We start from the raw sequence: 9638 nt of genomic DNA, 5'->3' as shown, positions 1-9638 counted from the left end.
CTAGTTGGCTAGACCATGCAGTTTTGAAAGCCAATTGAGAAATGGCTCACTGCCTGAAAATGGAGCACAAAAAAGCCTACAGCACCTGGTACTCCCAGGCGGTCTCCCATCCAGGTACTAACTAGGCCCGACACTGCTTAGCTTCTGAGATCAGACGAGATAAGGCGCATTCAGTGTGGTGTGGCCGTAGGCTCTGGGCCTTCTGAGATTTGTACCTTTAAACATCTAGTTGGCTAGACCATGCAGTTTTGAAAGCCAATTGAGAAATGGCTCACTGCCTGAACATGGAGCACAAAAAAGCCTACAGCACCTGGTATTCCCAGGCGGTCTCCCATCCAGGTACTAACTAGGCCCGACACTGCTTAGCTTCTGAGATCAGACGAGATCAGGCGCATTCAGTGTGGTGTGGCCGTAGGCTCTTGGCCTTCTGAGATTTGTACCTTTAAGCATCTAGTTGGCTAGACCATGCAGTTTTGAAAGCCAATTGAGAAATGGCTCACTGCCTGAACATGGAGCACAAAAAAGCCTACAGCACCTGGTATTCCCAGGCGGTCTCCCATCCAGGTACTAACTAGGCCCGACAATGCTTAGCTTCTGAGATCAGGCGCATTCAGTGTGGTGTGGCCGGAGGCTCTGGGCCTTCTGAGATTTGTACCTTTAATCATCTAGTTGGCTAGACCATGCAGTTTTGAAAGCCAAGTGAGAAATGGCTCACTGCCTGAACATGGAGCACAAAAAAGCCTACAGCACCTGGTATTCCCAGGCTGTCTCCCATCCAGGTACTAACTAGGCCCGACACTGCTTAGCTTCTGAGATCAGACGAGATCAGGCGCATTCAGTGTGGTGTGGCCGTAGGCTCTGGGCCTTCTGAGATTTGTACCTTTAAGCATCTAGTTGGCTAGACCATGCAGTTTTGAAAGCCAATTGAGAAATGGCTCACTGCCTGAACATGGAGCACAAAAAAGCCTACAGCACCTGGTATTCCCAGGCGGTCTCCCATCCAGGTACTAACTAGGCCCGAAACTGCTTAGCTTCCGAGATCGGGCGCATTCATTGTGGTGTAGCCCTAAAATTGAGAAATGCTAAGAGTATTACTCTTATGCATTTACAGTTAGTAAGCTAAGCCATAAAGCCACTTGCAACATGATACCACGCTCATCACCCGATCAGCGCTCGATCAGGCTCGATCAGGCGAGATATATAAGACTTGTGGGCCCATTCAGGACTCCTATGTCTGGTTGGATAACTTTACTCCATCCATCCTGTTTCTGTTGCAGGGAGTTGGAGAGAACAACCAACACAACCATGGCTTTCTTTCAAGACTCTTTATGGACTCAATATTCTCTGAACTGCATTACATGTGAAGGTAGATTTATTACCCATGAACACACTACCCGTATGTTAATTTTATGTAAATAGGTAGCGCCAGCCCTCATGTTGTTGTCCAACATTTCCGCTATTAAAAGGGATACATTTATTTTGGAATCATAAGCAAATTTAAAAAGAAATTGAGAAGTGGCACAATTACTAATCATAGAGCACAAAAAAGCCTACAGCACCTGGTATTCCCAGGGGTCTCCCATCCAGGTACTAACTAGGCCCGACACTGCTTAGCTTCTGAGATCAGACGAGATCAGGCACATTCAGTGTGGTGTGGCTGTAGGCTCTGGGCCTTCTGAGATTTGTACCTTTAAGCATCTAGTTGGCTAGACCATGCAGTTTTGAAAGCCAATTGAGAAATGGCTCACTGCCTGAACATGGAGCACAAAAAAGCCTACAGCACCTGGTATTCCCAGGCGGTCTCCCATCCAGGTACTAACTAGGCCCGAAACTGCTTAGCTTCCGAGATCGGGCGCATTCATTGTGGTGTAGCCCTAAAATTGAGAAATGCTAAGAGTATTACTCTTTTGCATTTACAGTTAGTAAGCTAAGCCATAAAGCCACTTGCAACATGATACCACGCTCATCACCCGATCAGCGCTGGATCAGGCTCGATCAGGCGAGATATATAAGACTTGTGGGCCCATTCAGGACTCCTATGTCTGGTAGGATAACTTTACTCCATCCATCCTGTTTCTGTTGCAGGGAGTTGGAGAGAACAACCAACACAACCATGGCTTTCTTTCAAGACTCTTTATGGACTCAATATTCTCTGAACTGCATTACATGTGAAGGTAGATTTATTACCCATGAACACACTACCCGTATGTTAATTTTATGTAAATAGGTAGCGCCAGCCCTCATGTTGTTGTCCAACATTTCCGCTATTAAAAGGGATACATTTATTTTGGAATCATAAGCAAATTTAAAAAGAAATTGAGAAGTGGCACAATTACTAATCATAGAGCACAAAAAAGCCTAAAGAACCTGGTATTCCCAGGCGGTCTCCCATCCAGGTACTAACTAGGCCCGACACTGCTTAGCTTCTGAGATCAGACGAGATCAGGCGCATTCAGTGTGGTGTGGCCGTAGGCTCTGGGCCTTCTGAGATTTGTACCTTTAAGCATCTAGTTGGCTAGACCATGCAGTTTTGAAAGCCAATTGAGAAATGGCTCACTGCCTGAACATGGAGCACAAAAAAGCCTACAGCACCTGGTATTCCCAGGCGGCCTCCCATCCAGGTACTAACTAGGCCCGACACTGCTTAGCTTCTGAGATCAGACGCATTCAGTGTGGTGTGGCCGTAGGCTCTGGGCCTTCTGAGATTTGTACCTTTAAGCATCTAGTTGGCTAGACCATGCAGTTTTGAAAGCCAATTGAGAAATGGCTCACTGCCTGAACATGGAGCACAAAAAAGCCTACAGCACCTGGTATTCCCAGGCGGTCTCCCATCCAGGTACTAACTAGGCCCGACACTGCTTAGCTTCTGAGATCAGACGAGATCAGGCGCATTCAGTGTGGTGTGGCCGTAGGCTCTGGGCATTCTGAGATTTGTACCTTTAAGCATCTAGTTGGCTAGACCATGCAGTTTTGAAAGCCAATTGAGAAATGGCTCACTGCCTGAACATGGAGCACAAAAAAGCCTACAGCACCTGGTATTCCCAGGCGGTCTCACATCCAGGTACTAACTAGGCCCGACACTGCTTAGCTTCTGAGATCAGATGAGATCAGGCGCATTCAGTGTGGTGTGGCCGGAGGCTCTGGGCTTTCTGAGATTTGTACCTTTAAGCATCTAGTTGGCTAGACCATGCAGTTTTGAAAGCCAATTGAGAAATGGCTCACTGCCTGAACATGGAGCACAAAAAAGCCTACAGCACCTGGTACTCCCAGGCCGTCTCCCATCCAGGTACTAACTAGGCCCGACACTGCTTAGCTTCTGAGATCAGACGAGATCAGGCGCATTCAGTGTGGTGTGGCCGGAGGCTCTGGGCCTTCTGAGATTTGTACCTTTAAGCATCTAGTTGGCTAGACCATGCAGTTTTGAAAGCCAATTGAGAAATGGCTCACTGCCTGAACATGGAGCACAAAAAAGCCTACAGCACCTGGTATTCCCAGGCGGTCTCCCATCCAGGTACTAACTAGGCCCGACACTGCTTAGCTTCTGAGATCAGACGAGATCAGGCGCATTCAGTGTGGTGTGGCCGTAGGCTCTGGGCCTTCTGAGATTTGTACCTTTAAGCATCTAGTTGGCTAGACCATGCAGTTTTGAAAGCCAATTGAGAAATGGCTCCCTGCCTGAACATGGAGCACAAAAAAGCCTACAGCACCTGGTATTCCCAGGCGGTCTCCCATCCAGGTACTAACTAGGCCCGAAACTGCTTAGCTTCCGAGATCGGGCGCATTCATTGTGGTGTAGCCCTAAAATTGAGAAATGCTAAGAGTATTACTCTTATGCATTTACAGTTAGTAAGCTAAGCCATAAAGCCACTTGCAACATGATACCACGCTCATCACCCGATCAGCGCTCGATCAGGCTCGATCAGGCGAGATATATAAGACTTGTGGGCCCATTCAGGACTCCTATGTCTGGTTGGATAGCTTTACTCCATCCATCCTGTTTCTGTTGCAGGGAGTTGGAGAGAACAACCAACACAACCATGGCTTTCTTTCAAGACTCTTTATGGACTCAATATTCTCTGAACTGCATTACATGTGAAGGTAGATTTATTACCCATGAACACACTACCCGTATGTTAATTTTATGGAAATAGGTAGCGCCAGCCCTCATGTTGTTGTCCAACATTTCCGCTATTAAAAGGGATACATTTATTTTGGAATCATAAGCAAATTTAAAAAGAAATTGAGAAGTGGCACAATTACTAATCATAGAGCACAAAAAAGCCTACAGAACCTGGTATTCCCAGGCGGTCTCCCATCCAGGTACTAACTAGGCCCGACACTGCTTAGCTTCTGAGATCAGACGAGATCAGGCGCATTCAGTGTGGTGTGGCCGTAGGCTCTGGGCCTTCTGAGATTTGTACCTTTAAGCATCTAGTTGGCTAGACCATGCAGTTTTGAAAGCCAATTGAGAAATGGCTCACTGCCTGAACATGGAGCACAAAAAAGCCTACAGCACCTGGTATTCCCAGGCGGTCTCCCATCCAGGTACTAACTAGGCCCGACACTGCTTAGCTTCTGAGATCAGACGAGATCAGGCGCATTCAGTGTGGTGTGGCCGTAGGCTCTGGGCCTTCTGAGATTTGTACCTTTAAGCATCTAGTTGGCTAGACCATGCCGTTTTGAAAGCCAATTGAGAAATGGCTCACTGCCTGAACATGGAGCACAAAAAAGCCTACAGCACCTGGTATTCCCAGGCGGTCTCCCATCCAGGTACTAACTAGGCCCGAAACTGCTTAGCTTCCGAGATCGGGCGCATTCATTGTGGTGTAGCCCTAAAATTGAGAATTGCTAAGAGTATTACTCTTTTGCATTTACAGTTAGTAAGCTAAGCCATAAAGCCACTTGCAACATGATACCACGCTCATCACCCGATCAGCGCTGGATCAGGCTCGATCAGGCGAGATATATAAGACTTGTGGGCCCATTCAGGACTCCTATGTCTGGTTGGATAACTTTACTCCATCCATCCTGTTTCTGTTGCAGGGAGTTGGAGAGAACAACCAACACAACCATGGCTTTCTTTCAAGACTCTTTATGGACTCAATATTCTCTGAACTGCATTACATGTGAAGGTAGATTTATTACCCATGAACACACTACCCGTATGTTAATTTTATGTAAATAGGTAGCGCCAGCCCTCATGTTGTTGTCCAACATTTCCGCTATTAAAAGGGATACGTTTATTTTGGAATCATAAGCAAATTTAAAAAGAAATTGAGAAGTGGCACAATTACTAATAGAGCACAAAAAAGCCTACAGAACCTGGTATTCCCAGGCGGTCTCCCATCCAGGTACTAACTAAGCCCGACACTGCTTAGCTTCTGAAATCAGACGAGATCAGGCGCATTCAGTGTGGTGTGGCCGTAGGCTCTGGGCCTTCTGAGATTTGTACCTTTAAGCATCTAGTTGGCTAGACCATGCAGTTTTGAAAGCCAATTGAGAAATGGCTCACTGCCTGAACATGGAGCACAAAAAAGCCTACAGCACCTGGTATTCCCAGGCGGTCTCCCATCCAGGTACTAACTAGGCCCGACACTGCTTAGCTTCTGAGATCAGACGAGATCAGGCGCATTCAGTGTGGTGTGGCCGTAGGCTCTGGGCCTTCTGAGATTTGTACCTTTAAGCATCTAGTTGGCTAGACCATGCCGTTTTGAAAGCCAATTGAGAAATGGCTCACTGCCTGAACATGGAGCACAAAAAAGCCTACAGCACCTGGTATTCCCAGGCGGTCTCCCATCCAGGTACTAACTAGGCCCGAAACTGCTTAGCTTCCGAGATCGGGCGCATTCATTGTGGTGTAGCCCTAAAATTGAGAATTGCTAAGAGTATTACTCTTTTGCATTTACAGTTAGTAAGCTAAGCCATAAAGCCACTTGCAACATGATACCACGCTCATCACCCGATCAGCGCTGGATCAGGCTCGATCAGGCGAGATATATAAGACTTGTGGGCCCATTCAGGACTCCTATGTCTGGTTGGATAACTTTACTCCATCCATCCTGTTTCTGTTGCAGGGAGTTGGAGAGAACAACCAACACAACCATGGCTTTCTTTCAAGACTCTTTATGGACTCAATATTCTCTGAACTGCATTACATGTGAAGGTAGATTTATTACCCATGAACACACTACCCGTATGTTAATTTTATGTAAATAGGTAGCGCCAGCCCTCATGTTGTTGTCCAACATTTCCGCTATTAAAAGGGATACATTTATTTTGGAATCATAAGCAAATTTAAAAAGAAATTGAGAAGTGGCACAATTACTAATAGAGCACAAAAAAGCCTACAGAACCTGGTATTCCCAGGCGGTCTCCCATCCAGGTACTAACTAAGCCCGACACTGCTTAGCTTCTGAAATCAGACGAGATCAGGCGCATTCAGTGTGGTGTGGCTGTAGGCTCTGGGCCTTCTGAGATTTGTACCTTTAAGCATCTAGTTGGCTAGACCATGCAGTTTTGAAAGCCAATTGAGAAATGGCTCACTGCCTGAACATGGAGCACAAAAAAGCCTACAGCACCTGGTATTCCCAGGCGGTCTCCCATCCAGGTACTAACTAGGCCCGACACTGCTTAGCTTCTGAGATCAGACGAGTTCAGGCGCATTCAGTGTGGTGTGGCCGTAGGCTCTGGGCCTTCTGAGATTTGTACCTTTAAGCATCTAGTTGGCTAGACCATGCAGTTTTGAAAGCCAATTGAGAAATGGCTCACTGCCTGAACATGGAGCACAAAAAAGCCTACAGCACCTGGTATTCCCAGGCGGTCTCCCATCCAGGTACTAACTAGGCCCGAAACTGCTTAGCTTCCGAGATCGGGCGCATTCATTGTGGTGTGGCCCTAAAATTGAGAAATGCTAAGAGTATTACTCTTTTGCATTTACAGTTAGTAAGCTAAGCCATAAAGCCACTTGCAACATGATACCACGCTCATCACCCGATCAGCGCTGGATCAGGCTCGATCAGGCGAGATATATAAGACTTGTGGGCCCATTCAGGACTCCTATGTCTGGTTGGATAACTTTACTCCATCCATCCTGTTTCTGTTGCAGGGAGTTGGAGAGAACAACCAACACAACCATGGCTTTCTTTCAAGACTCTTTATGGACTCAATATTCTCTGAACTGCATTACATGTGAAGGTAGATTTATTACCCATGAACACACTACCCGTATGTTAATTTTATGTAAATAGGTAGCGCCAGCCCTCATGTTGTTGTCCAACATTTCCGCTATTAAAAGGGATACATTTATTTTGGAATCATAAGCAAATTTAAAAAGAAATTGAGAAGTGGCACAATTACTAATCATAGAGCACAAAAAAGCCTAAAGAACCTGGTATTCCCAGGCGGTCTCCCATCCAGGTACTAACTAGGCCTGACACTGCTTAGCTTCTGAGATCAGACGAGATCAGGCGCATTCAGTGTGGTGTGGCCGTAGGCTCTGGGCCTTCTGAGATTTGTACCTTTAAGCATCTAGTTGGCTAGACCATGCAGTTTTGAAAGCCAATTGAGAAATGGCTCACTGCCTGAACATGGAGCACAAAAAAGCCTACAGCACCTGGTATTCCCAGGCGGCCTCCCATCCAGGTACTAACTTGGCCCGACACTGCTTAGCTTCTGAGATCAGACGCATTCAGTGTGGTGTGGCCGTAGGCTCTGGGCCTTCTGAGATTTGTACCTTTAAGCATCTAGTTGGCTAGACCATGCAGTTTTGAATGCCAATTGAGAAATGGCTCACTGCCTGAACATGGAGCACAAAAAAGCCTACAGCACCTGGTATTCCCAGGCAGTCTCCCATCCAGGTACTAACTAGGCCCGACACTGCTTAGCTTCTGAGATCAGAAGAGATCAGGCGCATTCAGTGTGGTGTGGCCGTAGGCTCTGGGCATTCTGAGATTTGTACCTTTAAGCATCTAGTTGGCTAGACCATGCAGTTTTGAAAGCCAATTGAGAAATGGCTCACTGCCTGAACATGGAGCACAAAAAAGCCTACAGCACCTGGTATTCCCAGGCGGTCTCCCATCCAGGTACTAACTAGGCCCGACACTGCTTAGCTTCTGAGATCAGACGAGATCAGGCGCATTCAGTGTGGTGTGGCCGTAGGCTCTGGGCCTTCTGAGATTTGTACCTTTAAGCATCTAGTTGGCTAGACCATGCAGTTTTGAAAGCCAATTGAGAAATGGCTCACTGCCTGAACATGGAGCACAAAAAAGCCTACAGCACCTGGTATTCCCAGGCGGTCTCCCATCCAGGTACTAACTAGGCCCAAAACTGCTTAGCTTCCGAGATCGGGCGCATTCATTGTGGTGTAGCCCTAAAATTGAGAAATGCTAAGAGTATTACTCTTTTGCATTTACAGTTAGTAAGCTAAGCCATAAAGCCACTTGCAACATGATACCACGCTCATCACCCGATCAGCGCTCGATCAGGCTCGATCAGGCGAGATATATAAGACTTGTGGGCCCATTCACGACTCCTATGTCTGGTTGGATAACTTTACTCCATCCATCCTGTTTCTGTTGCAGGGAGTTGGAGAGAACAACCAACACAACCATGGCTTTCTTTCAAGACTCTTTATGGACTCAATATTCTCTGAACTGCATTACATGTGAAGGTAAATTTATTACCCATGAACACACTACCCGTATGTTAATTTTATGTAAATAGGTAGCGCCAGCCCTCATGTTGTTGTCCAACATTTCCGCTATTAAAAGGGATACATTTATTTTGGAATCATAAGCAAATTTAAAAAGAAATTGAGAAGTGGCACAATTACTAATCATAGAGCACAAAAAAGGCTACAGAACCTGGTATTCCCAGGTGGTCTCCCATCCAGGTACTAACTAGGCCCGACACTGCTTAGCTTCTGAGATCAGACGAGATCAGGCGCATTCAGTGTGGTGTGGCCGTAGGCTCTGGGCCTTCTGAGATTTGTACCTTTAAGCATCTAGTTGGCTAGACCATGCAGTTTTGAAAGCCAATTGAGAAATGGCTCACTGCCTGAACATGGAGCACAAAAAAGCCTACAGCACCTGGTATTCCCAGGTGGTCTCCCATCCAGGTACTAACTAGGCCCGACACTGCTTAGCTTCTGAGATCAGACGCATTCAGTGTGGTGTGGCCGTAGGCTCTGGGCCTTCTGAGATTTGTACCTTTAAGCATCTAGTTGGCTAGAACATGCAGATTTGAAAGCCAATTGAGAAATGGCTCACTGCCTGAACATGGAGCACAAAAAAGCCTACAGCACCCTGTATTCCCAGGCGGTCTCCCATCCAGGTATTAACTAGGCCCGACACTGCTTAGCTTCTGAGATCAGACGAGATCAGGCGCATTCAGTGTGGTGTGGCCGTAGGCTCTGGGTCGTCTGAGATTTGTACCTTTAAGCATCTAGTTGGCTAGACCATGCAGTTTTGAAAGCCAATTGAGAAATGGCTCACTGCCTGAACATGGAGCACAAAAAAGCCTACAGCACCTGGTATTCCCAGGCGGTCTCCCATCCAGGTACTAACTAGGCCCGAAACTGCTTAGCTTCCGAGATCGGGCGCATTCATTGTGGTGTAGCCCTAAAATTGAGAAATGCTAAG

The 9638-nt window shown here is 46.8% G+C and overlaps 18 non-coding genes and 14 pseudogenes across 18 annotated transcripts; all 32 read right to left on the bottom strand.

Annotated features, from left to right (window-relative positions):
- Positions 1–73: 73 nt before the first annotated feature.
- Positions 74–192, bottom strand: LOC138494297 (5S ribosomal RNA). The gene has a single exon (XR_011277240.1). It is a non-coding gene; the product is annotated as a 5S ribosomal RNA (ribosomal RNA).
- Positions 193–298: 106 nt separating this feature from the next.
- LOC138496113 (5S ribosomal RNA) lies at positions 299–417 on the bottom strand. The gene has a single exon (XR_011277672.1). It is a non-coding gene; the product is annotated as a 5S ribosomal RNA (ribosomal RNA).
- A 106-nt stretch (positions 418–523) lies between these two features.
- LOC138495349 (5S ribosomal RNA) lies at positions 524–632 on the bottom strand (annotated as a pseudogene).
- A 106-nt stretch (positions 633–738) lies between these two features.
- On the bottom strand, positions 739–857 carry LOC138494136 (5S ribosomal RNA). Its single transcript, XR_011277093.1, has one exon. It is a non-coding gene; the product is annotated as a 5S ribosomal RNA (ribosomal RNA).
- A 106-nt stretch (positions 858–963) lies between these two features.
- On the bottom strand, positions 964–1072 carry LOC138495959 (5S ribosomal RNA; annotated as a pseudogene).
- A 475-nt stretch (positions 1073–1547) lies between these two features.
- On the bottom strand, positions 1548–1665 carry LOC138494238 (5S ribosomal RNA). The gene has a single exon (XR_011277186.1). It is a non-coding gene; the product is annotated as a 5S ribosomal RNA (ribosomal RNA).
- Positions 1666–1771: 106 nt separating this feature from the next.
- On the bottom strand, positions 1772–1880 carry LOC138495957 (5S ribosomal RNA; annotated as a pseudogene).
- Positions 1881–2355: 475 nt separating this feature from the next.
- Positions 2356–2474, bottom strand: LOC138494491 (5S ribosomal RNA). Its single transcript, XR_011277416.1, has one exon. It is a non-coding gene; the product is annotated as a 5S ribosomal RNA (ribosomal RNA).
- A 106-nt stretch (positions 2475–2580) lies between these two features.
- LOC138495187 (5S ribosomal RNA) lies at positions 2581–2689 on the bottom strand (annotated as a pseudogene).
- Positions 2690–2795: 106 nt separating this feature from the next.
- LOC138496104 (5S ribosomal RNA) lies at positions 2796–2914 on the bottom strand. Its single transcript, XR_011277671.1, has one exon. It is a non-coding gene; the product is annotated as a 5S ribosomal RNA (ribosomal RNA).
- A 106-nt stretch (positions 2915–3020) lies between these two features.
- Positions 3021–3139, bottom strand: LOC138494459 (5S ribosomal RNA). Its single transcript, XR_011277387.1, has one exon. It is a non-coding gene; the product is annotated as a 5S ribosomal RNA (ribosomal RNA).
- Positions 3140–3245: 106 nt separating this feature from the next.
- LOC138494682 (5S ribosomal RNA) lies at positions 3246–3364 on the bottom strand (annotated as a pseudogene).
- A 106-nt stretch (positions 3365–3470) lies between these two features.
- LOC138496092 (5S ribosomal RNA) lies at positions 3471–3589 on the bottom strand. The gene has a single exon (XR_011277670.1). It is a non-coding gene; the product is annotated as a 5S ribosomal RNA (ribosomal RNA).
- Positions 3590–3695: 106 nt separating this feature from the next.
- LOC138495956 (5S ribosomal RNA) lies at positions 3696–3804 on the bottom strand (annotated as a pseudogene).
- A 475-nt stretch (positions 3805–4279) lies between these two features.
- On the bottom strand, positions 4280–4398 carry LOC138493894 (5S ribosomal RNA). Its single transcript, XR_011276874.1, has one exon. It is a non-coding gene; the product is annotated as a 5S ribosomal RNA (ribosomal RNA).
- A 106-nt stretch (positions 4399–4504) lies between these two features.
- On the bottom strand, positions 4505–4623 carry LOC138496080 (5S ribosomal RNA). Its single transcript, XR_011277669.1, has one exon. It is a non-coding gene; the product is annotated as a 5S ribosomal RNA (ribosomal RNA).
- Positions 4624–4729: 106 nt separating this feature from the next.
- LOC138495955 (5S ribosomal RNA) lies at positions 4730–4838 on the bottom strand (annotated as a pseudogene).
- A 472-nt stretch (positions 4839–5310) lies between these two features.
- Positions 5311–5429, bottom strand: LOC138494558 (5S ribosomal RNA). Its single transcript, XR_011277477.1, has one exon. It is a non-coding gene; the product is annotated as a 5S ribosomal RNA (ribosomal RNA).
- Positions 5430–5535: 106 nt separating this feature from the next.
- Positions 5536–5654, bottom strand: LOC138496068 (5S ribosomal RNA). Its single transcript, XR_011277668.1, has one exon. It is a non-coding gene; the product is annotated as a 5S ribosomal RNA (ribosomal RNA).
- Positions 5655–5760: 106 nt separating this feature from the next.
- Positions 5761–5869, bottom strand: LOC138495954 (5S ribosomal RNA; annotated as a pseudogene).
- A 472-nt stretch (positions 5870–6341) lies between these two features.
- Positions 6342–6460, bottom strand: LOC138494581 (5S ribosomal RNA). The gene has a single exon (XR_011277498.1). It is a non-coding gene; the product is annotated as a 5S ribosomal RNA (ribosomal RNA).
- Positions 6461–6566: 106 nt separating this feature from the next.
- LOC138493576 (5S ribosomal RNA) lies at positions 6567–6685 on the bottom strand. The gene has a single exon (XR_011276586.1). It is a non-coding gene; the product is annotated as a 5S ribosomal RNA (ribosomal RNA).
- Positions 6686–6791: 106 nt separating this feature from the next.
- On the bottom strand, positions 6792–6900 carry LOC138495588 (5S ribosomal RNA; annotated as a pseudogene).
- A 475-nt stretch (positions 6901–7375) lies between these two features.
- Positions 7376–7494, bottom strand: LOC138494776 (5S ribosomal RNA; annotated as a pseudogene).
- A 106-nt stretch (positions 7495–7600) lies between these two features.
- Positions 7601–7709, bottom strand: LOC138495156 (5S ribosomal RNA; annotated as a pseudogene).
- A 106-nt stretch (positions 7710–7815) lies between these two features.
- On the bottom strand, positions 7816–7934 carry LOC138493825 (5S ribosomal RNA). The gene has a single exon (XR_011276812.1). It is a non-coding gene; the product is annotated as a 5S ribosomal RNA (ribosomal RNA).
- Positions 7935–8040: 106 nt separating this feature from the next.
- On the bottom strand, positions 8041–8159 carry LOC138496056 (5S ribosomal RNA). The gene has a single exon (XR_011277667.1). It is a non-coding gene; the product is annotated as a 5S ribosomal RNA (ribosomal RNA).
- A 106-nt stretch (positions 8160–8265) lies between these two features.
- Positions 8266–8374, bottom strand: LOC138495629 (5S ribosomal RNA; annotated as a pseudogene).
- Positions 8375–8849: 475 nt separating this feature from the next.
- LOC138494378 (5S ribosomal RNA) lies at positions 8850–8968 on the bottom strand. Its single transcript, XR_011277313.1, has one exon. It is a non-coding gene; the product is annotated as a 5S ribosomal RNA (ribosomal RNA).
- A 106-nt stretch (positions 8969–9074) lies between these two features.
- Positions 9075–9183, bottom strand: LOC138495017 (5S ribosomal RNA; annotated as a pseudogene).
- A 106-nt stretch (positions 9184–9289) lies between these two features.
- On the bottom strand, positions 9290–9408 carry LOC138494196 (5S ribosomal RNA). Its single transcript, XR_011277148.1, has one exon. It is a non-coding gene; the product is annotated as a 5S ribosomal RNA (ribosomal RNA).
- Positions 9409–9514: 106 nt separating this feature from the next.
- LOC138495952 (5S ribosomal RNA) lies at positions 9515–9623 on the bottom strand (annotated as a pseudogene).
- Positions 9624–9638: the final 15 nt, after the last annotated feature.

Source organism: Ambystoma mexicanum, chromosome 10 (genome assembly GCF_040938575.1).
Source record: "Ambystoma mexicanum isolate Mex_15411 chromosome 10, UKY_AmexF1_1, whole genome shotgun sequence".
NCBI classification, from domain to species: Eukaryota; Metazoa; Chordata; class Amphibia; order Caudata; family Ambystomatidae; genus Ambystoma; species Ambystoma mexicanum.
This window is presented reverse-complemented; position numbering and strand designations above follow the sequence as displayed.